Source organism: Halichoerus grypus, chromosome 3 (assembly GCF_964656455.1).
Source record: "Halichoerus grypus chromosome 3, mHalGry1.hap1.1, whole genome shotgun sequence".
Classification (NCBI taxonomy): Eukaryota; Metazoa; Chordata; class Mammalia; order Carnivora; family Phocidae; genus Halichoerus; species Halichoerus grypus.
Window position 1 is genome coordinate 195042902 of NC_135714.1, and position 26014 is coordinate 195068915.

Consider the following 26014-nt stretch of genomic DNA (forward strand, 5'->3'; position numbering starts at 1 on the left):
GCTTCAAAACCTGTCTATAATTTTGTTACTGATGTTTAGAAACAGCTGTAGCTGACATAGCTACATGTTATATATGTCAGCTTTAAAGGATTAAATATTCTTAAACCCCAATGGAGAGGTCTTTTGCTGTTAACAAACGCTAGTGTAAATTACACCGGAAGTTGTAATTCCAGTAGAGAGAGTTCACACTACGTATTTGATAAACACAATGGTCAAGGATCAAAAGTTTTTCATTATTACTGGAAATTGATTGGGGCAAGAGAAAGATTTTAAATGCACAGCACTTCCTCATAATATAAGATAAATCCTCCTCTAAAAAGCCCCTCACATATATCTTCATTAATATTTTAGATGGTAGTAAATTATATATTTTTCTCTTCAGAAGAATTCAATCTGCCTCAAGAGGCTTTTTTTATTCCTGGTGCAGATTTTTACTTGACTTTTTGGGAGAATCCTGGTGTCTCTTCCATTAGAGTTTAAAATGATCTTTACAATAAGTGTTCCAAAATGATGGTAAAGTCAGCAGGGTTTCTGGAAATGCTGCCCTGTGACTCTTGTGCTCAGTTAATCTATCTAAGAGAGCAGAATTAACCAACCTAACTAGCTAGACTGCAGGCTTCAAAATCACTTGATTTATGAATTAATCTAATCTAATTTTCAAGAAGTGTTGATTAATGGCAGTCAAATGTACAGATCTTTGGAGATGATATTCATCAACACAAAAGTACACACACACACACACACACACACAGCCCCCCCCATATAATTCTCGTTTTTAAACTCTAATCACTATGGACTTTATGAATAATTTTAAGCCTATAAATATACATATAAATAAATGTTCTGAAAAAATTGGGCAAATACAATTAATAATGATACATAGTATGTTCTTTTTTCAGAACATGTAGTAAATGAAGAGTGGCCCACATAAATGAAAAGATAAAATAGGCTGATTGATTAGCAGCAATAAAAGAGGAATCAGTGTAGAGAAGAAAATTTCACACAAATTACCAAAATCAGAGCACACGCTTACCCATATAATCCGCATTGCCTGTAAAGTTATATTTTACATACACTATAATGACTTTTTGAAGATGACCTTTTTTTTTCTTGGTTAGTTACAATATGTTAACAACAGAGACATTCATGGATACTGAAAGAGAGCTGGAAGATGATGTAGTCAGTTTCACGTGCAGCTTCTGAATCTTGTCTAATTTGTAAGTCTAACTGTAATCTCTAGCTGAGAGGCATAACAACATCAGTGGAAATTCAAGCTTGTTCCTTGTCCTACATACCATTATAATAATATCCAAACTTATTGCCATGACTGATGTCCTCTCTCATAGAACAAGAGTGGCTGCACAAGGGAAGTAACAAGTCATTTCTTTGAAAGACTCAGGTAAACCCCAGAGTTCTTTTTTCCTCAGTGTGTCACTCCCATTCTTGATCAAATTCTACCACTGATACACTTCCTGAATCTAATTATACACTTAGATTGTGAATTAGGATAATCCATGTATTGCAGCAAGATATTTAACAGAAAAAGGAAGTTAAGCTCTGATTTAATACAAAGGAAAATATTTATTTCAACCCTGCTACTCATTCGACTTTCTAATTATGTGAAACTTACATTTTGAAGCATAATTGGATGAAACAAACTTTTTGTAGTTTTTAAAAGGAAAAAAAGGCATCCTTTCTGATAAATGTCTTCATTTTGTACTACCAGATGTCTTTCTGTATCCTCTCCTGCTTCCTAATTTTATTTTTGTAAGTGTGAGAACAGTGAAAATGCCAGCCATTGTAGTCAGTCAGCTTGAGCCCCAGCAAAGATTGCAGAGTGAGATGTTATCGTAGTGGTTTTACATAAATACTGAACTCCAAGTACACGTGGCTTTCTTGGGATCCAGTCAACCATAGAGCACACCGAAATCCACATTTGAACCCCATTTTAATTCCAACACCGAATAACATCCACAAAACAAATTTAGCTGAAGTTAGAACATAGTTTGCTCTTTCTCTTTACCTTTATGCGATTTTCTCAGTCTTCAAGAAATGAGAATTTAACAATTACACTAAATAATCACACAGGAGTAAATATCTGGATTTTTTTTTTTAAAAGGGTAGCAGAAATTTGATTAGAAATAAATGTCAAAGTCCATTATAAAACTACTCAAAGGTATTACTCCCATACTCTAGGCATTTCTGTTGAATGTTTTGTGGTTTGGGGGGGAAGTGCCACAGAGATTCCCCTGGCAGCCACAAAATGATGGCAAAATCTCTTCCAGCCTATGACACCACTAAAAAGGATATTCCAAGATTCCCGTGAAAGGCTGGACTCGGGGGTGTCATCCTCCCTCCATGTCAGCGCAGAAGCAGGGTGAGGGGCGTGGGTCAGTGCCGCTTCCCTCTGCCCTTAGTTACAGCATCAGTGCTGAAGCGCCCAAGAGTGACTTATAAAAAGGTGTATGTGATGTTGTCTGCCTTTTTAGTTTCCCGTGGAAAGCTACAACTGCCTGAAGAAACTGTTTTAGAACCTCCTGTTTTCCCAAGCCTGTGGAGAAATACCCTTGCAAAGCAACTACACTAAAATTTGGTGATCTTTACTAAGGGGACAGTGGAGTACCTGGGTCAACAAACACATGCATACATTTAAGAAGGTGCTTTTACACCCGCCGCGGCCCCACCCCACAGACTGAGAGCAAGAAGAAGTTACCGAGTGTGCATTTTAGTTTCGATCAGTTTGCTGCATCTACAACAATGGGATAAAAACTTTAGGGAAGATGTAGCAGCGGGATGAACACTTCCTAAAAGCCTCAGAGCTTTTGATGGAAAGTGGGTTATCTAAGTCCTATAAGAAGACATCTGTCCCTGCTCCTCCTACCTAAAGACAGAGCATGTGAGGGCGCTTGGGGGGCTTAGTAGGTTAAGCGTCTGCCTCCGGCTCAGGTCATGATCCCAGAGTCCTGGGATCGAGCCCCGCATCAGGCTCCCTGCTCTGCGGGGAGCCCACTTCTCCCTCTCCCTCTGCCACTCCCCCTGATTGTTCTCTCTCTCTCTGTCTCTCTGTCTCTCTCTCTCTTTCTGTCAAATAAATAAAATCTTAAAAAAAAAAGAGCAAGTGCATCTATGCCTCAGCTGATCACGTGACTCAAGAGAGCCCAGTAGAGGGGCAGGAATGAGATGGGACAGATAAGAAAAATTTGCTCTGTCCGATGGTAGAGGCAGTCACAAATCAGAAGGCTGATGTTGGCTCTTTACCTGTAAGTCTTTGCCACGTGACAAGCAGTCATCAGTTGGATCAAAGGGTAGTACCAAGTAACTTCTCAAGCCTTGGCAACTTTCTGAATATAATGTACAATCTCAGCCCTAATGGGCCTTCAACATATGAATGGAAATCCTAAAATAATGAAATAAGTCTTGACCTTATCATTGCTTCACTGCACACTACTAAGTTCTAAGAAAAAAAAATGAGCCATCTCTGAGTTTCCCTGGAGGAGATGGTGTTTGAGATGGCATCTGAAAGATAGTTAGGTTCAAAGCACTGGTTTCTCAACCCTGACTATGTGTTGGAAACCCCTGGGAGGCTTTTTAAAGTTACAGATTATGACCAGGCCCTAACCCCAGAGATTCTGAATTAACTAGTTTGGGATGAAATCCTGGCATTGGTATTTTTTGAGATAGGTGATTCTAAAGTGTAGTTGTGGTTGAAAAGTACTGAATAAACAAAGTGTAGATGGGGATATCCTGCTTTCCAAAATGAGAAAGAAGAGAACAGTAAATAATAGAATGGCATAGCCTCCACGTTCAGATGGTTAAAAGCTTTTGGAGAAAAAAAGAATATAGAGACTCTAGAATTAGTAGTCTGAAGTCAGGTTTTAGAGTCCTGGATCTTTCATTCATTTGGTATTTATAAAGGACTATGTATAAGGTACTATGCACGTTACCGATAAAGCGAAGGGGGGCAAAGCCAACAAGGTCCCCAGCTTTATGGGCTTTACAGTGAAGTGTAAAAGGAAGATGTAAAAGGGGTTTTGTATTATGTATTGTGTTAAACAAGGAATGATATGATCCTTTTGCATGCTTGAATAATCACTCTGGCTGGGATGCGGAGAGTGAGTTGGAGAGAGGTCCAGATCGAATGCCAGAGGATCAATTAGAAAGCTAATGCGGTAGTCCAGTCCAAATGTCATGGGCACTTGGATTTACGTGGCAGTGGTGGAGACAAAAAAATGTATATGGTTTCAAAGAGGTATTCAGAAAGTAAAAAAAAAAAAAAAGTAAACTAGGTATTGTGATATATGGGATGGGATAAAAGAAACAGCCAAAGATGCAGTCAAGATTTCTTTGATGACTTGATGGATACTCATGTCATTCACTGAGTCTGAGCCCACCCGGAGAGGCTGAGGTTTTCAGCGAAAGATCACAAGTTCACATCAAATGTTTGTGTTAGGAGCATTAGTGAAATCCAAGAGTGTATGTCAGATGGTTCAATGTACCTACGGGAACCACAGGGATCTGTTGGCCCAGGACAGTTCATACCAGTTGTCCTGGCTTCCTGACATTTGGTGCCCACTTTCACTCCAAGCCTCATTTGGATGACAGATTATAAGCCCCCCACACCCCAGATATGTAGATCTTGAGTTAAGAGGAGAGCTTTAGAGTAGAATATCTGTGAACTGTCTGCCTACAGGGGATCACTGAAGCCCTGGGAATCTCTGACATCACAGGGTTGGGAGAGCGGCCACAACGAGGACGGCTAAATGTCTAAGGGCTAATTTCTGAGGAACTCCAGTATATGCAGACCAACTAGAAGAGGACAAGACACCAATGCAGTAAAGAGAGACTTGCTAAGATGCAGGGAGCAGCGTGCCACAGAGCAAAGGGAAGCTCGAGCTTCTCAGGGGATGCTACTGAAGTCAAAGGCAAGGACGACTGGCAGTACACACTGGGTATGGCTCCTTATTTATCCCAGCCTCAGTTTCGTCCCATTTTAAAATCAGGTGCTTCACCTGTATGATCTTTTAAATTCCTTCCTACTCCTGGAACATTTTCATTCTATTGAACTAGAAGACAATGCAGAATGAGCTAAATGATATATAGGTGGACATATACTATGATAACAGTATAGGAGAGAGAGAGAGAGAGAGATGAACAATTAATTCTACTGAGAAAATCAAGAACAATTTCACAGAGAATATTTAACCTGGCACAGAGATGGGAAGGCTTGTCTGGTGCATGGGGAACTAGCCAGCATATCAACCTGTGTAAAAGCATGCTGTGCACGAGAACCCCACTGGGAGGTGGGCTTCACAGGGTCTTGGCTAGACCATGAAGAATATACCCCGACGGCCACGCTAAGGAGTTTGGGCTTCACCCTACAGAAAAAAGAGAGCCACTGTGAGTTCATGAGCCAGTGACATGACCAGATCAGGACATTAGGAAGAATATTCCCTGGGGGCAATCTAGAAAAATGGATGGGAGAGATGTGAGTTGGGTGGCAGGAAGCCCAGTTAGAAGACATCATTCGTAATGAAGATGAGGGATGATGAGAGCCCAGAGTAGGAAACTGGCAGTGAGGATGGCAAGGAACAGCGCACTGAAACTCAGCAAAGGGAGAATCAGCAGGATCTGAGGACGGGTCAGACGTAAGTAGGGAGCAATGGGATCATCTTGAAGATGGCTATTAGACTTCTACCTTGTGTGATCAAAGAGGATGGTGGTGTGGATACTGAAGGGGCAGCTGTAGTCCTCCAGCCTGAAAGAAAAGCCGCCAAGAATATTGTCCTGGAAATGATGAAGTTGAAGTGCTAGAGAACGGCTCCCACCCTACACGTCCCTCTCTCTTCCTTGAGTTCCTGTGGGGTGGACAGTTTGCGTGACATCTTCAGATTTCATTCTAGCTCTGAGTTGTTAGTACTCCTGTCTAATTAGCGCCTGTTTCTTTGGGGCTTCTAAAATATACATCCTCTTTATTTTTGCATCCCTTCCTCACAAAGCCTAAACCAATGTTAGACTCAAAACAGATGCTTTATAAATGATAATGTAATAAAGACATCAGAGCTAAAAAAGAACACAGGCGGCCACCTTCCGTTGCAGCCAACGAACATTTCAGACAAATGTTTAAAATTTGCTTTTCAGCAAAACATTGAGAAATCCACTGGGCTAACTAATATGCTAGTGGATATGTTTTGTATCCTATCTTTTTGAAAGAAACAAACAAGATATATCCAAATGCTAAGTAATTCTGTTAATTAAACGGAAACATTTTTCACTACACTCCGGTTTGTTTTGTAATTATTTCTACTTAATATATCAATAGGTTTTAAATATATGTTTTAAATTTGAGCACAAAATTTCCATGAGAAGTTTCCTGGCATCTCTAAATATTACAATTTATATATAATATAGAAAATAATTTATAAATATATAATGCATATCTATATAGCTTATTTTTATTTTTTTATATTTATATCATATTATTTAATTAATGCTATTTATTATTCTTTTATGGATATTTTTATATACATATATAATTCCAACAGCCATGGAAAAAATGACTATTTTCTTTTTTTCTTTTTAATTTTTTTTAAAGATTTTATTTATTTGACAGAGAAAGACACAGCAAGAGAGGGAACACAAGCAGGGGGAGTGGGAGAGGGAGAAGCAGGCTTCCCGCTGAGCAGGGAGCTCAATGTGGGAATCGATCCCAGGACCTTGGGATCATGACCTGAGCGGAAGGCAGGAGCTTAACGACTGAGCCACCCAGGCACCCCTACTTTCATTTTAAAAATACGAACCAGAATATACTTAAAATGCTGACCCTGTCAAAACGGGTTCGCCCCCCACACACAAAATAGTCCAGTTATCTGACATCATTAAAGAATGTGTCTTCGAATAAATTTTTAGAGGTAAGTCTTATTCTCCTTGAAATGTCAAAAATCTTTTCATCCTTTTCCTATAAATGTTTGTAAAATATCACAGACATTGCCCTCTCTTCCTCTTCAAGTGACTCTGTACCATCACGATGAGCGTTCACGACTCTCATCAGCGCTCTTGCGCACGCTGCTCTCCGATGGGCCCTTGCGCGCCGTTACTTTGCTGGCTGTCCGCAGCCCGCACCTGAGCAGGGTATCTCCACTCCTCCTCCCCCTGAACTTAGCACTTCTAATCAGTATCGTGGCAAGCCAGAGAATGAATGTTGTTAAAAACTGTCCATTAATTAAGAGAGATCTTCTAAGGTGACAGCCCAAGTAAAGAGAAGAAGCTCTGTCACTCCTGTTTGGTTCTTCTTGGCTAATTCGGAGAGCTGATATTGCAGTGGTCTCGCTGCTGGGTAAGCGTCCCCTACTCTCTTCCGTGCACATAGGACGTCTCACGACACACCGGACACACCACGTGATCCCTCTCTGTGCTTCAGCTCATTTCATCTTCTCACCTACCCCTCAAGTGGGTATGTCAACAACCCCGATTTTTGTATGCACCGTGGTATCTACAGTGTGCAGGGCTCAGTACCAGGCTCTCGACAATAGGTAGCAATGCCACCAACCATTATTAGCCATCCGTTGTTCAGATAAGGAACTGAGGCTCAGAGACAGGGTGGCTTTACCCAAGGTCACACAGGAAATAAATGACAGAAATGCGATTAGAGCAGCCTTCTCTAGTTAAATTCCTCTCTAGAATTAAAGTGTTCTTTTTTATTCAATTAATGTAATGGGTATGACCTAATCCAATATGTCATCTTTAACTTTGGATTTTCCTCTCCTATAGAATTTAGCATCTGGATTCAGGTAATATTCAAATGCTAGTAGAAAACGAGATTAGCTACAGCTTGCTCATCGTACATTCAGTCCCTGGTGGGCGGAAGACGGGGGACTGGGAGAGAAGGATCTGAAGGATCTGAGTGAAAGGTCAAGAGTATGGGTTGTAACTGCTACTGTCACTTAACCCTTTCCTGACTTAGCACGAATAATGCTTCTAGAAGGCTTGCTGGCAACCTGAGTTTCTGTTTCAAAGCTGGAAAAAGTGTACCACAAACTGCAAACATTTTTTTCCCTCAAAAATGGGTAGAAGAGGATGACATTTAAGATAATCCACAATCTGGGCCCAAGCTCTCTCTCCAAGCTCATCACAGATTTTTCTATGGGGGATCCTCTGCTCCATTCCTGCTGCTCACCCACGATCTCCCAAAGACATCATGCAGATCTCTGCATCTACATCACAGGTTGCAAACTGGGGGCCCAACTGCCAAACGCAGCCTGCAGACGTGTTTTGTTTTATCTGTGTGTTTTGTGCGTTGCCTTTTTTTTTTTTTTTTTAATGAGCCAACATTTCAAAATCTAGAAATTTCACATAATTCATATTCTGGCATTTCTTGAAAATTCTTGCAATCTGGCTACACTGTTTCACCCCCACATGGTAACAACCAGTCTAGAGGTGTGACGTGGTGTCTCCTTTTGGGCGAAGCGTGTGTCCTTCCGTGCCCGGTTCCCGTCACCCCGTGTCTCCGTTTCTGAGGCAATGCCAACGCTATTTATTATCAAACACGCTCTGCTGCTTTTCTAATGGTATGGAAACATTTCTCTGTGTGCATGTCTCTTTCAAAAGTGGAAAAATGAAAGACAAAGAGAACTACATATTTTAGGAAATAGGAAAGAACGTGTATCTGTGTAGAAGCGCAAATGCCATACGCAACTAACAATGGCCAATTCCATTCATCCCCTTTACCTGCCCGCATTGTCATCACCTGTTCGCTAATCTGGGCTCGCTGTGCTTGATTTCTGTTGCTCATTCGGTTTCCCTGTCTCGGCATCCCCTCACCTGTCCGTGTCGACGGTTAATTTTTTTCAGAGATCTATCCTCTACCGTGGTATCTTTTGTTCTCATTTGAATGCCAACAACTTATTGTTGGTACTACACACTTAACATGAATCACAGGCAATCTTAAAATAACAGAATATACACTTTGAGAATTTTAGTGGTCCTAGGGGACGACCTAAGTCTAGAGACCACAAAGCTTTTGTAGGGAGGAGTTATTCTTTAGCGAGGACACTTGACACTGACATGCAGGGAGGGAAGATTTCATTCCCACGTCGCTTGTTTACCGATGGGCCAGGCACTGTGCTCGAAACTAGCTGTGCTGAGAACGAGAGAGAGAGAGGGAGAGAAGGGTCTCTGCCTTCGCAGCACTTTTGTGGGTAAGCCTGCAACGAACATTGCCAAGTTATTCCACAGGGAAGGAGGCAAATGGCCACTCTCTGTTCTTCCCAGGTCCGTGGCTCTTCATGATCCTTCTTGATGGATGTCTACGGCCATGCCTGTGTGGAGAAGTGTTAGGCCCATGTTCTGATTCACTCGGCTGTCTATCCTTTTAAACCCTTGTGAACCCCAGGGCACTTCTGTTGTTTTTCAGTAGTTACTGCCTCGTGTCCTTCCCAACGTCCATGGAGTTTCAAGGCTCTGCTAATGTCTGTAGGCTGCAGGAAAGCTGTGTGCTGAAAGCCTTAGATGCTGTACTCCCTTCAGTTCTCTGCCATTTCAAAGACCCATGGGCTATTAGAGTACGATGTGCCCAAAGCAGTAATTCTTCCAATACCTCTTTCAGCTTTCTTAATAACCTTAATAACTGTCTGTTATCTCTTACATCATGCCTCAGCTAGAAGTGAAAACTTCCTAGGGGTCTGAGATCATGTCTTGTTTCTTCTAATCTTCCCCAGGACACAGTCACTTGGACACAGAACACTGACAAAACACTTGGGGTTTGATTTAAATGAATCGGGAGAGGGAAAAATGCCTGTGGAAGTGAGGCACACGTTAAAAATAAAGATGGACGTTCAAATCAGGGCAGACCTTTACTACATCTGCACAGCCTCGTGATTTTTATAGGTTCACTGGCAGCAGTTCACTATTAATTTCTATTATATTAAATATAAAAGGGGAAAATTTTCAAGTTTTGATGGGTAAGCAGTACATTTCCTCCCCTGAACAACTCCCAAAAGCTTTCTGGAAACTAAAGCACTTTTTCCTATTTTTGCTTTTCATTTTGAAGACCTTCTTCCCCAATCAAGACGCTTACATGAAAAGTGGCAGACCATTTTGCTATCTTTTTCAAATGAAGCCTGATTTATCCCACTCCTCATCCTGCCCGCCCTGTTCTCCAAAGAATTTTTATCAGGCAACAGATATTCTCTAGAATCTCAAATGAGAGGAAAACAAAAATAATTGTGTTTCTTTGCAATATCTTTGACACCTTCCTAAAAGTAGTAAGTATTGAACTCAGTCATCTTCTACATTTTTCTAATCACAGAAAGTACCTTTACTTATTCCTAGAGAGAGCCAATCCCACCATCCACAGAGATGGAAACATCCCGATAGTACAAAAGAGAGATATTATAAATAATGAAGACAGGTTGTCCTTAAAAGTTGACACACTTCACATTTCTTAGGGTTTATATATAGCTAGTTTCCAATTTTGTTCTATAAATAATATTAATGCAAGCAAATACGTTGAATTTTCTCCAGAAAGCACTCTAATTTCTTCAGGGTTATATCACTGTACATTTGTTAAGTGCCCATGTGACATCAATCATTCTCCAATTTGGCACATCCAAATAAATGCGAGGGATTAATAAATCTCTCTCTACAATGTCATCTTCTAATGGGTTTTTAAGAAGTGAAAAAAAAACTATCATATTTTGCTTAGAGTTTAAATTATGACCATCACTGTAGACACGTGACCCAAAGAAATATGGAAACCACTTGATTCGGTGGTACTTAACTCCATAAAAAGGTACTCGTTGTAGAGAAATTATTAAATTTTCAGTGATTTTTATTGCCAAACATCACTGAAGCTAAAGTTGCTGGGTTTCCATCTTTGCAATTCTTCCTCATAACCACTGACATAACAATTTGAAAACAAATAGAATCACCCATGCACCTGTAAGCAGCCCGTCCTCTGCCCTTTCATCTTCCTTTATAAGCATTTATAGGAAATGAGGTGCACAAAACACATGTATTTGTAATTACATTTGCAAAAAAAAAAAAATCCTCAAACAGCTGTGGACACAGCAAAGATTAGAATCTGATAGTGGCTTAGAATAATGAAGAAAGAGATTGTAAGGGTTCAGCTACAGAGCTGATGAAAAATAGAAAAAAAAAAAGCCCCTGCTCCTCAAAATCCTTAATCTGTATTACTTTTACATGTGAAATTAAAACACATATATTCTAAAAATTAAAAACAGGAAACAAGATGACAAATGTTTTTCAACCAATTATTTTGCAGTGTATTAAACCCTGTGTTTTCCTAAAAATAACAAATTGGAAATCTGGACAAATATCTACATAAAATATTTTAAGCTATTAATTAAATTCTTCTAAAAATCTTATGAAGTATTTGAAACTTGGTTACATCTAGCTAGTTTCCAAATAGTACTGTTTATTTTTTAACCTCATATTTATACCAATTATAAAAGCCTAGAATCTTTTATGAAGGTTTACATAATCAATTGTTTTATTAAGGTGATCATTAAAAGTGATATTTTTTAAATAGCTTTTCATAAATATGTTCTATATAATATTTAAAAATAAAACCATTTTTTTAGATTCATATGTCTTCCGCAATGGATATATATATTTATGCATGTATCAAAGTTTAGGAGGCTAATAACTCAGAACAGTAATATTAACATTATAGAGTCATCTTCTGAAGTTTACATAGTATGATTCAATGAATAAGTATACAAAAACTAGAATTATTTAAATTGCAAAAAAATTTACTTACTTCCGCACTCTGCAATTTTTATAGTAAACTTTGCCATCTTTTTTAAAAAACTTTTAAAAGCTAGTAGGCTCAGAAATAAGAACCCATTTATTAAGGAACACTAATTTTCTAATAAATTATGCTTTATGTGGCATCACTGCATCCTACAGTTAGTGTCTTAATTAACCAATATTTGATACTTGATTATTTAATAGGCTGAATTGACCATTCCATTTTTAATATATTTCTTTTACTAAAAAAAAAATCTTCCTAAAATATGACACATTTTTTATCATACTTTTAATGCTCTGCATGAAATTATTCATGCTAATGGGAATATAATCACATAACAAAATAGTCATTCTTTTTTTTTAACCCATAACCAAAGCATGCTATGATATGCTCACTTTTTGCATACATGTTCAGAGAAAATTAACTAATAATATGTGATGGCTTCATTTTTATACGCTGTTATTTCTGTCTCAAGTTGCTTTGAATATCACTAACATGGGAAAAGCTTACAAGGAACTTCAATCAGGTCACGGACCCTGCAGACTGGACTGAGGAGGCAAACCACTTAAGTGACTGGGTACCTCACAATAATCAATTCACTTGTCATTTGGCATAAATGTAAAAGCACCCTTCCCAACTTTTCTGGCTTCATTATCTTGCATCAAATTATTAACCTCTGGATTTTAGGAGTTGGATCTATTAATGCCTAGAATGTATATTTAGACTAAAATTCTACATAAATATTAGATTTAGGAAAGGAAGCAATTAACTTATTCAAGGAAATGAAATGATGGCCAAGCTAGTCCAGTGCTACTTGATAAAACCATTGTGTAACACATTCTGGGATCACAGATTTAGGGGAGAATGCATAATCCTTCATCAAAGAGTGGCAGCTTATCCACAAAGCTTCCTATTCCTGATGGGATATTCTTTTAAAAGTAATAAGGAGGACTTAAAAACTATGTAACACTCTTCTACCAAAATTAGCCATTTATACCAGTGCTTCTTAATCCTAAAAGAACCAGAACCTCACCCAGAAAGCCTTGAGAAACTTTCCTTTGGGAAAAAAAAATACATAATGTGTACTAATAATTGACATCTATTCCTAAGTCAAATGTTTATGTTTCAGACTTAAAATTAAGTGATAATACCACAGAAGGTACAATTTTTTTTTAAAAAAGGTAAAAGCAAGGTAACAAAAAAATAATGCAGTCCCTAGAAGGCTTACATTGATAACAATTTCCAAGACTGAGAATTACTAGTACTTTGCTTTCTTCAACATTTAAAATTTTTAATGTGAATTACAGCCTTTTCAAAGCTCAAGTGGTAATTACACTACCAATTCATATACCTTATATCACATTTAAATGAAATACGTGATACATTAATGATTTGTTTTAAGTAATTCGAAATTAGCCTTTGCTCATAGCTTAATATGAAATTCACCAAGCTTGATATGTTAAAATTCCTATCTGAAGTATAATACTGTTTTAAATGCTACTTTCATCAGATGATGTGAACAGAATTAACTGATGGCATCTCTTAAAACAAGCACTCGGTCCTCTCCTTCAGATCTCTCCTTTGTCAAAATCTCAGAAAACACCTGCACAGTGGAGATGAAGTATGTCACTGGAAAGTGCAGGTTTTATATAAAACTTGAAGTAAAAAAGATTAGACTTCTGCCATGGCTCTACTGACTGAGGGCTGACTCAACTTGCTAACATCATACTTAAATGAAATGAAAGATAATATGGATTTTATTGAGATAACTTTAAACCAGAATACCAATAAATGATGTATCTTAAAATGTAACTTTTATTTTACAAATGCATTCCTGCTGTCTGACTTAAAGAAAATAATATCAATACATCATTCATCTTTCAGTTTTGTAATAAATAACTTTTTGGTGACCTGTGTGGATACTGCATACATATATATTAATGAATAGTCTCCCAGTGTCTAGACTATGTAAGATGGGGATATTCATTAGTGTTTCTATGATATCTAGAACACCAGATTTACCTAATCATCTTAATTTCTATTAGGCTCTTTAAAAACTTATATTGGAATTACTGTTTGTTTTGATTACTAATATTTTTGGATTTCTTAACTGTGGACTATAGAGCATAATACCGATTTAAATAAAAATATGAAGTTCTGATTGGTGGAACCATGTAAAAGATAAAAGCTGTAAGTGTAAATAATTTAAATTACTGAGATCTAATTATTTACATCATCAATAAAACAGTATTTGAATTTGAACATATAAAATGAAGATTTCTGTTTGGCACTGCATTTTTAACTATAATGTACTGTGCTTCAAATCCTATATGGATAATTTTACATTTATTTAATTTTTAAATTACCTCCTTATTATCCATATTATTTTCCTTCAAAGGTAGAACACTAAACATATACTATACCACCTAATATCATACAAATTGAAACACAATTTAAAAAATAATACCACAATCAAAACACAAGAGAGAAAACATTTAAAAAGTTTTCTTTCTGCCACACATGTAATGTTTAAAATTAGTAACAAAGAAAGAAATCTTTTTGGCAAATCAACTTAACTTGCCAATATTGTTTATAAAATTTTTTGTAATGCCAGGTTCTCATTCAGAGATTGTATACTCTAGGGCAAAAGTAAACGGTAAGGGAGAATTTTGTTCCATTTAATTTTTCAATCACAGGAAATGCAGAATAGGCTATTCTATTTCTCTTCGGCAAGAAAAAGTTAGAAGGGAGCATAAAAATTACTCTGAATGTGAGGATTTAATTCTGGTTTGACAGTACACATGACCTATGAGTAAGAACTTTAACTTTTGTTTAAACTGAAATTTATTTTAAATGTTAAATATGCTAGCAGCGTCATCAGAGAAAGACTGGTTGAAAATTAAGATCGAAATATCCACTTAGAAATATATTACAGATGGAACACGTCTGTTCTAATTTGAATGATAACATTCTGGCAGAAGTTCTCCTCGACCTTCACCCCTTTCTGAACCCAAATTCATCGACAGCTTTGTAAGGCAACAAACATCTTTTTGCTGGAAGGCATGATTATTTTCGAGGGCTTTCTAATTCTCTAGAAATGTTTCCTAAAGAGAACATGAAGAGGACTAATATTTTCGTTAATTTGATTGTGTCAAGTTATCCTCCAAACTATTATTGATGCTATCATAAAATTCAGCAAGACTGCTGTAGGAAGAATGTCTCATTTTTGTGACAATCAAGAGACAAAATACGGTTGTGTACAATAGCTCTTACTCCTTTTCGATATTACAGTGAATCACTTTCGGTATTTATTTAAATTAGTTATGACTTGCAGTGTTTTTGTCGACATTTATTATCCTTATCATTACACAAAATTAAGTGAAAAAGTTTACATTTTAAATATTCATTTCATTTTTTATTATAAACATAGAAAAAGGTTTAAGAGACTTTTTTCTGTTGTTCTTCAGAGGAAATAAAAAGTCAGGTTTGCTCTTCAAGAACTATAGGTCTGACAGTTTTCTTTAGCTGGAAGTTATTATAAATTCTGAAGGAAATAAAATTTACAGCTGTCTTCTGGCTTTCATAATTATTTTAAATGACAAGCCGTGTGCCAGCTTTTTTTTTTCTTTTTGAAAAGAGCTATGCAAAAAGGACCAGTCCCTTGCCAATTTTTTCCACCTACATGTTGACAAATTTCAAATTCTCTGATAAAGGTATTAGCATAGATGTCACATTTTAAAAGAGCATTTGGTAGACTGAGAATAAACAAGTACACTTTTCAGTAGGATCGCTTTCATAATCACCGAAATAAACATATCCCAATATTAACATATTTGTAAGTGCTTCGTGCAAACCCATTAAAATACTTCATGCATTTCTCATTGTAAATTACGTTAATTCCGGTCCTGTCTCCTCAGTCTCTGCATAACATACCTTCCAACGTGCTGTCCCAGCATTTTAGCTCTCCTAAGGTAGCTCCCTAGTACGGAAGCCAAATGCTGGCCACAATAGGGATGCTAGAGCTTCCTGGGGGAAGGAAGGACCTCTCTTCGGAAATGCCCCTGTCATCAAAAAGACACCTCACTTCCTCGCAATGATAGTGGGTCCGCAATTCTAACTGTAAAGTATTAGTTGAACTTAACTGAACTCGAGATGAAATAATCCACTCTCATAAAAGAATACCTTTTCTTCCTTCCTTTCTTTTTTTGTCATCCTACTATTTAGAAGTGGTTCAGACTATGGCTGAAGGCAGAGAGTCATTACCAAGCTGTTATTTCTTTCTAAATTATGGCAATCTGAAGAGAATTATCACAAGATTCTGGTAAGTGTAACTAATAATGGAAGAAATGACAGAATGACTAAAATCTATTGATTATGAGCTTTATCTTCAAAGTGACCTTGTAAGTCACCTCCTAAATTATCATTTAAAATAATCAGAATGTTTGTTTTTAAGTCTATATAAATCTGAGAATTATAAAATTATAATTTGGTGTTCAGTCCCATATACAAAGAAAATATACCTATAAAATAGAACTGTTAACACATTTTCTTTTCTCTGTCAATATGAAGAACCATAAACAATATTTGGAATTTCTTGGATTAATTTTTAAAAACTAATGATGCTCGTATTCTTGGATCTAAAATGCAAATACTTAAAAGTGAAAAAATTTAGAAGTTAATTTTCTCCTGTACTTACCCAATTAACTTGCAATGACCAAATTTGCCCCCTATAGATCGCCTTTCCTGTCAAAAACACTGCTACACACAGAAAATGCTCAAAGAACCATCACTCTTTATAAACGATTTTCATGTTCATATTCTCTCTTCCTCTTCTTTACTTCTCCCTCTCCACCTCTTTCTCTCTCTGTATCTCCCAGTGGTTTTGAGGCAGAGACCCAGTAGACCCAGTTATAAAATAGCTGCTTATTATTAAATAATATGACCCCACCCCTGGGCAAACCAAATCACAGCATCCCACTGCTCCCCAACTTCTGTAATCGAAGTAAAAAGTATGCCACCATACTGGAAATCACTTTATCAACAGAGAGCATCTCACAGGAACTTTTATATAATTGAATATGACAATACAAGTGTGAATATGGGCACTTGATTGTCTCAAAACACTTCATTTTCAAAACTGCCATCTCTCCATAAGTGATCATCCACTCCTTAACTCACAGGAAAGAAGATGACCATAGTTTGGGGATGTGGTACGCTGTATTCTACAGATGCTGCAGAAACATTAAAGCCGTCTACTACCTCCTTGAAGTCTTAGAACTCAGTTAAGACTGCCACCTATCCCAAACTTGTTAGAAAAGTCAGTACTACCCTAGTGCTACCTCTAGACTGCAAGGATGTCAACAGGGTAGTAAAAACTCCTTTTTATTATTATACGGTTTCAATCATATATTCATGCGGCTGTGAGTACGTTCTAGGATACTGACATTAATTTGCTCGGTAACTTATCTGAAGTAGAAGGAAGGAGGTTTCAGTAGATTATTATCTTTTACAGGAATTCTACATAGCTATTCTAACTACCCAGTCACCTGAGTTATTTAATCGAAATCACACACACACACACCAACATTCCTTCCAATGAAGGAATCCTATTATGGTTTTGGTGTTTGAAACAGCTCTATATCTTAGAGCATATTTCTGCATTTTGAAAGTTTATATTCTAATGGGGGGCTAAGATGATGCTTTGAAAATGGCATTTTAAGTACATTATTTTAGCGTTTCGAACTGTTTTTAGTGAATGTTTTTAAATGGAACAACACTAATTCAGTGTACATAATCTATCATTACAGTGAAGAAAATTAAAATATAATAAACATATTTCCTACCAAGTTTTTTTTTTTTTTTCTGAAAGCAGAAAACAATGCACTGTGGGAACTTTATATTCACTATAAAGCAGTCACATCTTTATTTAAAAATTCTAGAGATGATGGCTATATTAGAAGAGTTATCTATATTAATCTTCGATTTTGTGCTTTTGATACTTTATTTTATTGAGACTATAAGCATACATCACAGTAAGCAATGCAATGTGGACCAAAGTCCAAGAAAATCTTCACACGGTCTTTCGGAAGAGAATAAAATGCTGATAAAGTTGAGACCAGACACAGCTAATGTACAAACGCAAACATCGTCGTAGGGATGATCATAGGCTCCATCTTTCCAGGTTTCCAAAGAGGATAAAGAATTACCTCCACATGCATTACCTTTCATTGTCAAGATTATACCTACCACCTTATAAAATAAAAGTTGTAACGCATGTGCAAGACGTGGATCTATAATTCTAAGAATTCCTTGAAAAACTCAACTAGAATATTGATATAAACAAAAAAGGAAATAACCTAGTTGTATAATGTTTACCATTTATGACTCCAAAAGACCACAAAGCGCTTTGACGAACAAGAAAATACACCTGAGGCATATTGTATTTGGAAGAAAAAAGGCTATTGCAGTTGAATATGTATTAATGAATTGCTTCCTCATGCTTTATACAATTCTTAGAGAAAGTTCAAATTAAGTCCCCAAAAGGATGTTTTAATTATAAGAAGCAATATTTTAAAACTCATACAAGCCATCACACTTGTTTGGAAACAAATGACTTCTCAAGATGTAGAAGTATTACTATCAATCACCAACAAGTTAATTCTACATAATAAGGCAGGTTTGGATGCAAACTGACCCACTGTGGAATGCTGTATCTAAAATTGATTACAACAGCACTCAAAATGAATGCAGCCCTCTAAACCACTTCTTTGCTCAGAAACATTAATCTCAATTAGAAGGAGAGCTTCATAATGGTAATGCTTGGTATATAAAAAAGTATGAAATAAATCAGTTTTTATAAGACACAACAATTAATCAGTTTTGAAACTTACAAGTTTTTTTTAAGTACAAAATGTCCATCAGGATTCTTAAAACATCTGTTATCTCCAAAATAAGGTTTTGAATGTGTTCTGAAAGAAGCTAACATGACATAATTTTTAGGACTCGGTTATTAAAACTTTTAAGTAGCATAACATTATTATGCTGTCTTTTCAGTACACTTCTTTATTTTGAGTGGGTGTTAAATTCTTCTCGACTATCATTAACACTGGCTTTAACTGAAAATTCAAAGAGATATATAATTGGGTGTGGATCAGAGTAAAAGTTTGATAGCAAATTACTGTATTTTTTGCTCACATTCTCAATTGAAGTAAAGAGAGTATGTTCTAAAAGTCAAAGTAGACATTTGGCTATCAAATAAAACACTGGGTAGATAAGCAATGCGTCAATGGACGTGCCTAACAGGTTTCTACAGCACATCTTCAGGAAAAGGGCAGACAATTCATTAACACTGCTGAATACACTGATTCACGTAAGTAAAATACCTTGATGACATTCCTCAGCTGCCCAGAAATAAAAACTTTAAAGGGATAAATAGAGCTTAATAAAAAGGAGGTAATGTATTTATTAAAATGATCAATATTAATAAACAAAGTTGTCTTTATGGTGCTTTTATATTAGACTATGACTATCTTCAGGACTTACTTCCCAAAACCATTGTAGGCAGAACAAACTTGGCTATTTCCAAACATGCTTTCACAGCAATGGGAAAAACATTTTTGGTACATGAAGCTCAAAGTTGATCAAGTATTCCTGATAGGTCATTCTACTCACAACGATAGCCATACACTTTTGCCTGGTTTCTTATCTGCTTGACTCTCTACAAAGGAAATAATTTTAACTCTTGGCTTTCAGAAGCAAAGCTAAGGAAGAGTAGCTTGAACTTGCTAACTGGATTATTATTGTTTAGCTAGGTTTTCTTTCCGAATAAATGTAAAACTTTTCACTCTATTTAGGTGCTTTCTTCTATTCAAAGATAAGCATCCTTATCTTTCTTTGTCTTCACCCTAATAAAGCAGGTTCTCTTTTCTAACCAAAAGACTCATGACACGCCTACAAGATCAGAGTAAGAAAAGCCTCTATAATTTACCTATAACATTTCTTTCTAGAAAATAAACTCAGCCATTCAAAATGATTCAATTTGGAAAAAAAATTAGTCAGAATTCTACTATAATTTTATCTGCTTTATTTTACATAATTAAGAAATCCTCACTAGGGTCGATACTCCCTGTCAATGAGTTGCTAACATTAATGCTGTTGGTATAGGATACTAATGTATTTTTCAAATATATAAGCACTGGTATAGTTATTAGTACATTTTCATAAAAATTGTGTAGTATATGTAAAAATATACCTGTCTTACTTAAAGGAACTACTTTCTCTCATAATATATATTCTCTTTTAAATTGTCTAAAATAAAATATATTGACCACTAGCAAAAAACAGTATCTTTGAGTTAAGAAGAATACTAAAATTCAAACAAGAAAAAAAGGCAGATTGTTAAGGAAAATGCAACAGGAAGAGAGATACATTCAATCCTGAAATACACAACAGAATAACTTAACTAAACTCATTATAAACCCCAACTTTGAAGAATTTAGGAATAATTTGTGAATGCCTTGACATTTTAAAGTGGGATTAGCAAGTCTTATTACTGAACTAACCTCTCACACTTAGAGCAAGAATTAAATATTTGCTCTGCATTTAGAATCACAAATCGAAAGTTTCAAGGCTCTTACAAGCATTTCATATATTAAGAAATAAAAGCTAGAAGTTTTAGATAATTAAGAATGTATTAAGGAGTGCACAAAGCAAGATCGTTGGTGTATTTGTAAAATTTTTGTTTCAACTGAAATATTAAAATCTATAATGAGTTTTCATTATATTCTCAACTCTGTTCCTAATATCCTAGATAGACCACAAATACTTTTCCAGGTAGGCACCCGGGTGGCGGGGGGGGTATGCATCGTATTCTAAGCAAATTCACTAAAAGAATCAAATCACAAGTTCTGCTCAGTTGCAATACCACCTTCTGGGGTACCCTTCCAGGCTTTCCAAAGATGCTAGTCCTGCCTTTTTGTTTTGTTTTGTTTTTGACAACAGAAAGGAAAGGTAATGCCTGAACATATTTGTATTTCTAGTGAAAAGACCACCCAGTGGATTCTGCCAGAGCCACCAAATGTTTGACAAATACATTGTCAGAAGATAAGAAGTAAGAGCATTATGAAGAGACAGTCCTGTTCTCCGGAATCCCAGCTGTCTGGGGCCCTGTAAAAAGTGCCTGGACAGCCCTCACCCTTTCACTTCCACAGCACTTACCCAAAAGTACCTGGAAACTTTTCTCTAGCTTTAGATTATCATGACTTCAGAAAACAAATGTATCTGCTGCATTGCACGGTGGAATTACCTGGTACCCTTCCTCCTCAGTAAGAATTAGTAGCAGGTTACCATTACAACTACCTTAAAGGTGAGGCAGTAAGAATGGAATCCAAACTGCATCATAAGGTGTTCAGCAGAGATCAGATATAGCCCACCTCAACCTAAAATATTTGAAGCTTCTTCCAGTTGGTTGGAAAACACCACACGGCCGGAGATTGAGTTGCAGATTCGTAAATCTGTAATTGTTCAAATGCCCAGTTCAGGGTATTTGTTTGTTTCCAGCCCCATCCGGAGTTTCCAGATGAAGTTTCAGTCGAGATCTACCCCTCCCCACGGCACCCCAGCCCCTCGTTCCCGTCCTTCTCCATTCCCAACTTGGCTGCCTGGTAGTTGAAGCCTCATTTTCACTTGCCCCGGAAAGTGGTGACATTTCAGGGCTTCCCGCTCGCTGGAAGCCCCCAAGATCTTCTCAGACACCTTCTGAGGACGCGGCGCCCCGCCACAAAACTGGGGATCACCCCGACCAGAGCCAGACGGGCTAGGCTCCCTGCCCCCACTGAGCGCCCAGCCCCCGGGGCTGCCTTTCTCGGGTTACCCGCGAGCCCGGGGCTCCCCGGAACCGCAGCGCCGTGCGCAGCTCCTCCGGCGCCAGGCGCCGGCGAAGTTCCCACCTGAGCAGGCAGCCTGAGGTGTCAGACGCGAGGGAGGGGCGGGGACGGAGAGGCCGGGACTGGGAGGCCAGACCCGGGGCGACCGCACGCCGCGGAGATGCTCCCGGGCCACCCCGGGCTGGCCCACCTGCTGCCGCCTGCCCGAGCAGCGCGGGGAACCGCGCCGCCGCCCGCGCCGGCTCCCGGCCGCCCGCCCTCCCGCTCCCGGCGCCGCGGCCCGGGCACTAGGACCCCAGAAAGGAAGGAGGGCGCGCCGGCGGCGGCGCAGCACTTACCGCGCTCGGCTCGCCCGCGCCTCCGGCTCGCTCCCCGGCCGCAGCCGCCGCGTCCACCCGAGCAGCGCGCACACACAGCACTTGGCCAAATTCAAAGGAGCCGGGCGCGGGGGAGGGGGCCCCGCCGAGGGAGCGGAGCGTGGGAGACGGGGGAGGGTGGCGGGAGGGGGAGAGAACAGCAAGTGTTACAACTTCCTTCCCTGCCCAGCGCCCGGCCGCGGCGGGCGAGGGACGCGGCGAGGGGAGGGCAGCGCGCGCCGGAGCGCCAATGAGTTCACTTTCTTTTTCTCCCCCGCGCTCTCCCCCTCTCCCTTCCCGCCGGCCCCTCTAAGCCTCCAGCTCAGCCCGAGAGGCCGCGCCGGAGTTTTCGGTTCTCGGCGGGGGAGCCGGAGGACGGTGGCGGCGAGGGAGGAGGAAGAGGAAGAGGAAAAGGTGAGGAGGCGAGCAGGGCGCCGTGCCAGGGAGCAGCATCCAGGACCTTAATTGTGTGACGGGGGGACGCGCCGGGCCGAGTGTGCCCGAGACAGGCGCGTACACGTGTCCGTGTGTGTGTGCGAGTGTGTGTGCGGGAGGAGAGGAGCCTACCATGCGCTTCCCCCAGTGCAGATCGCGGGAGAGCCCAATCACAGGGCGAGCTGGACCGGGCTGCGATCATTTATAATCCTGGACTCCTCCGCTCCGCCACTTGTCAAGATGACAGGTACTTTATTTCTTCTTCTTCTTTATTCAAAAAAAGAGATTCCCCGTTTACTGCCTTTTTCTGTCAAATGGGATTTGCCGGACTGAACCACGTTCGCCGCCCCTCCCTTCTTCCCTCCTCCCGGCCGCGTCGGGTACGGGAAAGCTCCAAGGCTCCCATGCTGTGACCAATCAGTGCATCTACTACTCTTGCCGTGATTTAGGGGTCATCCATGAATAACACTTCACCCTGATGAATGGCTCTTGCCGGCTTTCGGCTCTGATGAGGGGTCTGCCCGCCGCTGATTGCAAACACTAATGAACTTACAGCGCCATCTGAAATTCACACGCACCTACAAAGTGCAGGGGTACGTGCGTGCCGGGGAGGGGGGCGTCTGTCCTTTTCTTCTCTGGGTTGCGGGATGGGGGTGGGGGAGAGGGACGGGGGAGGGGGCGGGTAATTGCTTTGGACCAAAGTGGAAACACTTCTCTATGTAATCACACCTCTAACCTTCTTAGAAAACTACTTTGCTTGATCTTTCATAGGGTGGGCATTTCAGGTCAGCGGAGTCACCCGAAGAGGTAGGAGTGCAAGACACTGCCGGGAAGATGGATTTCGAGGCAGAAGGGTGTAATTAAGGATTTCCACTCTCGGTAGGCGGCCCGTCCTTTACAAGAGGTTCTGAAAATGACCTGCGCCTTCCCTTCCAGAGTGTCCTCTCGTCCGAAACTGAAAAGCGCAAATGACCTTCGCACGCGGGAAGGGGCTCTGAACACCAAGATTCCTTGCAAGCCCCAACTCGGGGCTGGCGGAGAACAAGTGTCTGCCCTCGGGTTCAAGCACCAGGTCCTCCCCAACAAGCGCGCAGCGGCCAGGGGGCGGATTCTGGAGTCCTCTAAAGGCTCCACACCCCGCATTCTCCGACCCCCCATCCCCGTTCTCCCCTCAGATTAGCAGCCAAACGCTACCTCTACCTCGACTTTGTTTGCTGTGGGAGGAAAATAAAAGTTTACTGCTCTCCACAAGACGCTGCCACTTTCTACTCGCTTAAGTTCCCCTCAGCACCCTCGCTCGCGACTCCCCAGCCCCTCTGCCCCGGCCTAAAGGAAGCCCACCGAGGCAGATTGCAGTTCCGGCTGCTCCGGACTTTTGGAACACCCAATCCGCGACCTTCGCGGAGCCGCTCTCCGGCTCTTTGCCGCTCTGGAACCTGCTCGGCACCCAGCTGCAGCAGGGCTGGGGCGTGCGCGCTTGGGGCGGACCAGCCCGATGGGCTCCACTCCGGGCACCCTAGCGTCCTCCCCCCTGCCTCCCCCTCCCCCGGGAGGAGCTCTGAATTTGTTCCCCAGGCCTTAACGGGGCGCTAGCAAACTTGACCTAGGAAGCGTGGCAGAGGAACTAGCGAGCTCTCAGCCTTCTCATTCCATCTCCCACTTTCAACTTCAGAGCAGAGGATTCCAGCGACCTGCACCTAACGGGGACTCGGGCTGGAAGGAAAACACCTGTATTTGTAACTACGTGCAGAACACGAAACAGACTAAGCGCTTTGAAAACAAGAGCAGTGCCTCCTAGGAAAGCCTGAGGCTTCAGGATAGAGTTTCTCCAAAGTTTTCGGGAGAACTGACAAGGAGAGTCCCTGACCTTGAATTAGTGTGCCCAGTCCCACCACCTGAGTTCCCGAAGTTGTCAAATGACCAAACGCACTTCACCTACTCGTTAAGAAATAACGGTAATGCGTGACCACCACGACCCCATTCCTGGGGCGCCAGTGACGCTAAGCACTACAGGAATCTAGAGTCGCCCTGGGGTGGATCAGTCTCTTTCCTGCTTTGTGTGTTTCACACTTGAAAAAATAAAATAAAATAAAATAAAATAAAATAAAGTAAGGCAGCGGGGGCAAACGAATGATTATTCCCCTCTCATTCTAACCATCCTCATTGTCTCAAGAAAACTTCCTGAATTGTGGAGGCATACCCCAGATATTATATGACAGTCACACCAACTACTTAAAATTTGCATTCCTGATGTGATCAAAAGGAAACTTGATGGGTGTTTCATAAATCACCTTTGTGGCCCAGTTCCCAGAAAAACATCTTAAGTGTTCAAAACTTTGCTAAGTGTCCATGTAACACTCCCCCTTGCTCTTTCGTACCTTACTATCTAGGAATACACACAAAAAAAGAGATAAGACACATCCTAAAGAGGCCAGAACAGAAGAACTAAATTGCTGGTAGAACAGGCAGGAGGTGGGGTCGGGGGAGTGGCATGTTTCTTCTTTGCAGCTCTTTTCTCTTTTCAGCCCTCATTATAGCTAAAGCTGGTAATGAGCATAGGAAACAATAGAACTCATAAAATTTAGAAATGGTAATAAATCTTGAAGCTTGTCTCTAGCCCAGCTCCCTGTTACACGATATTCAAAGTTTTTCAGTGCGGGATGTTGAACATTCACACGAATTGTATGCAATGCAGACAAAATACTCTAGAACTCATTCATACAGCCCCGTGCACTCTATGGCAGGCATCACTGGTGGACAAAGCGCGCAGGGTGTCCTCAACGACCGTCTGTGAGCGCAAGGCGAAGCCCGAAATCCAGGCAGTTTATGTGTGCTAAGTTTGAGGCTTCGTGGGTTGGGTTCCCACCCCCCCAACCTCTACCCCCACTAACAAAGAAGTTCCATCATTCGAGGTCCTTAGGAAAAGCTGATGTTGTACAGTGCCAAACTATACCAGACGCTTTCTCCTCCGAATGCATCCTTGGAAAGCAGAGAGGCAGCCTGCTACGTGACCATCAGGCTTTTTGCCTCGCTGAGCTCCTGTCATGGGAGGGCGGGGATGGTGGGTAGATCACGCCGTGCCCTCGGCTGCAATAAAAACTCGAGCGGGAGAAGAAATGCAAGACGTGGCTGGCTGTTTTGCAAACCTCTGGCCGCTCACAGCAAACTCTGCCGGGCGCGGCTGGTGTGACTTTGCCGCGTGAAGGCAGCCGGTCTTGCACAGGATAATGGGGCTGAGCTGGCGGCATCGCCCTCCCGTGGGGCCCCCTTGTCACAGTGATACGCGGCTCTCCGGAAAAAAAAAAATGTTGCCGAGCTCCCCTTGCAGCCCGCACCCCACCCCTGGAAATGCATGCCTGTGGCCCTTGCAAACCTCTACAGGATGCTTGGGGAGGAAGATAATGGACCGAACCACTTTGGGATTAGGAACTGACCATGCCCTCAGGACTGAGGTGGGGTGGGAAAGGGACCGGTGCTTTGCCCTGCTGCGGAGGCTGGGCCCACAGCGCTGTTCTGTCGCGCCATCAACTCCCCACCTCAGGCGAGGGTCGCTCCCCACTCGAAGGGGATGC

The 26014-nt window shown here is 40.5% G+C and overlaps 1 protein-coding gene and 1 long non-coding RNA gene across 18 annotated transcripts in view; one reads left to right on the plus strand and one right to left on the minus strand.

The window, feature by feature from the left end:
* The window catches only part of TENM3 (teneurin transmembrane protein 3), a 602365-nt gene extending 579654 nt beyond the window's left edge, over nt 1-22711 (minus strand). For 14 of the 15 annotated variants that reach the window (XM_078069865.1, XM_078069864.1, XM_078069863.1 and 11 more), the window contains exon 1: nt 22575-22711. The gene's annotated coding sequence lies outside the window, so the exon portion shown is untranslated. Of the gene's footprint in view, nt 1-21989; nt 22076-22574 lie in introns of those variants that run through there. The other variant, XM_078069851.1, reaches the window with a different exon arrangement.
* On the plus strand, nt 21594-24609 carry LOC144381425 (uncharacterized). Of its 3 annotated transcripts, XR_013446671.1 has the most exons (5): nt 21594-21732; nt 22322-22421; nt 22591-22689; nt 22892-23035; nt 23214-24609. It is a non-coding gene; the product is annotated as an uncharacterized LOC144381425 (long non-coding RNA). The 3 variants fall into 3 exon arrangements; XR_013446670.1 differs by lacking the exon at nt 21594-21732 and having other exon boundaries at nt 22174-22421; XR_013446672.1 differs by lacking the exon at nt 21594-21732 and having other exon boundaries at nt 22174-22421; nt 22596-22689.
* The last annotated feature ends 1405 nt before the right edge of the window (nt 24610-26014 follow it).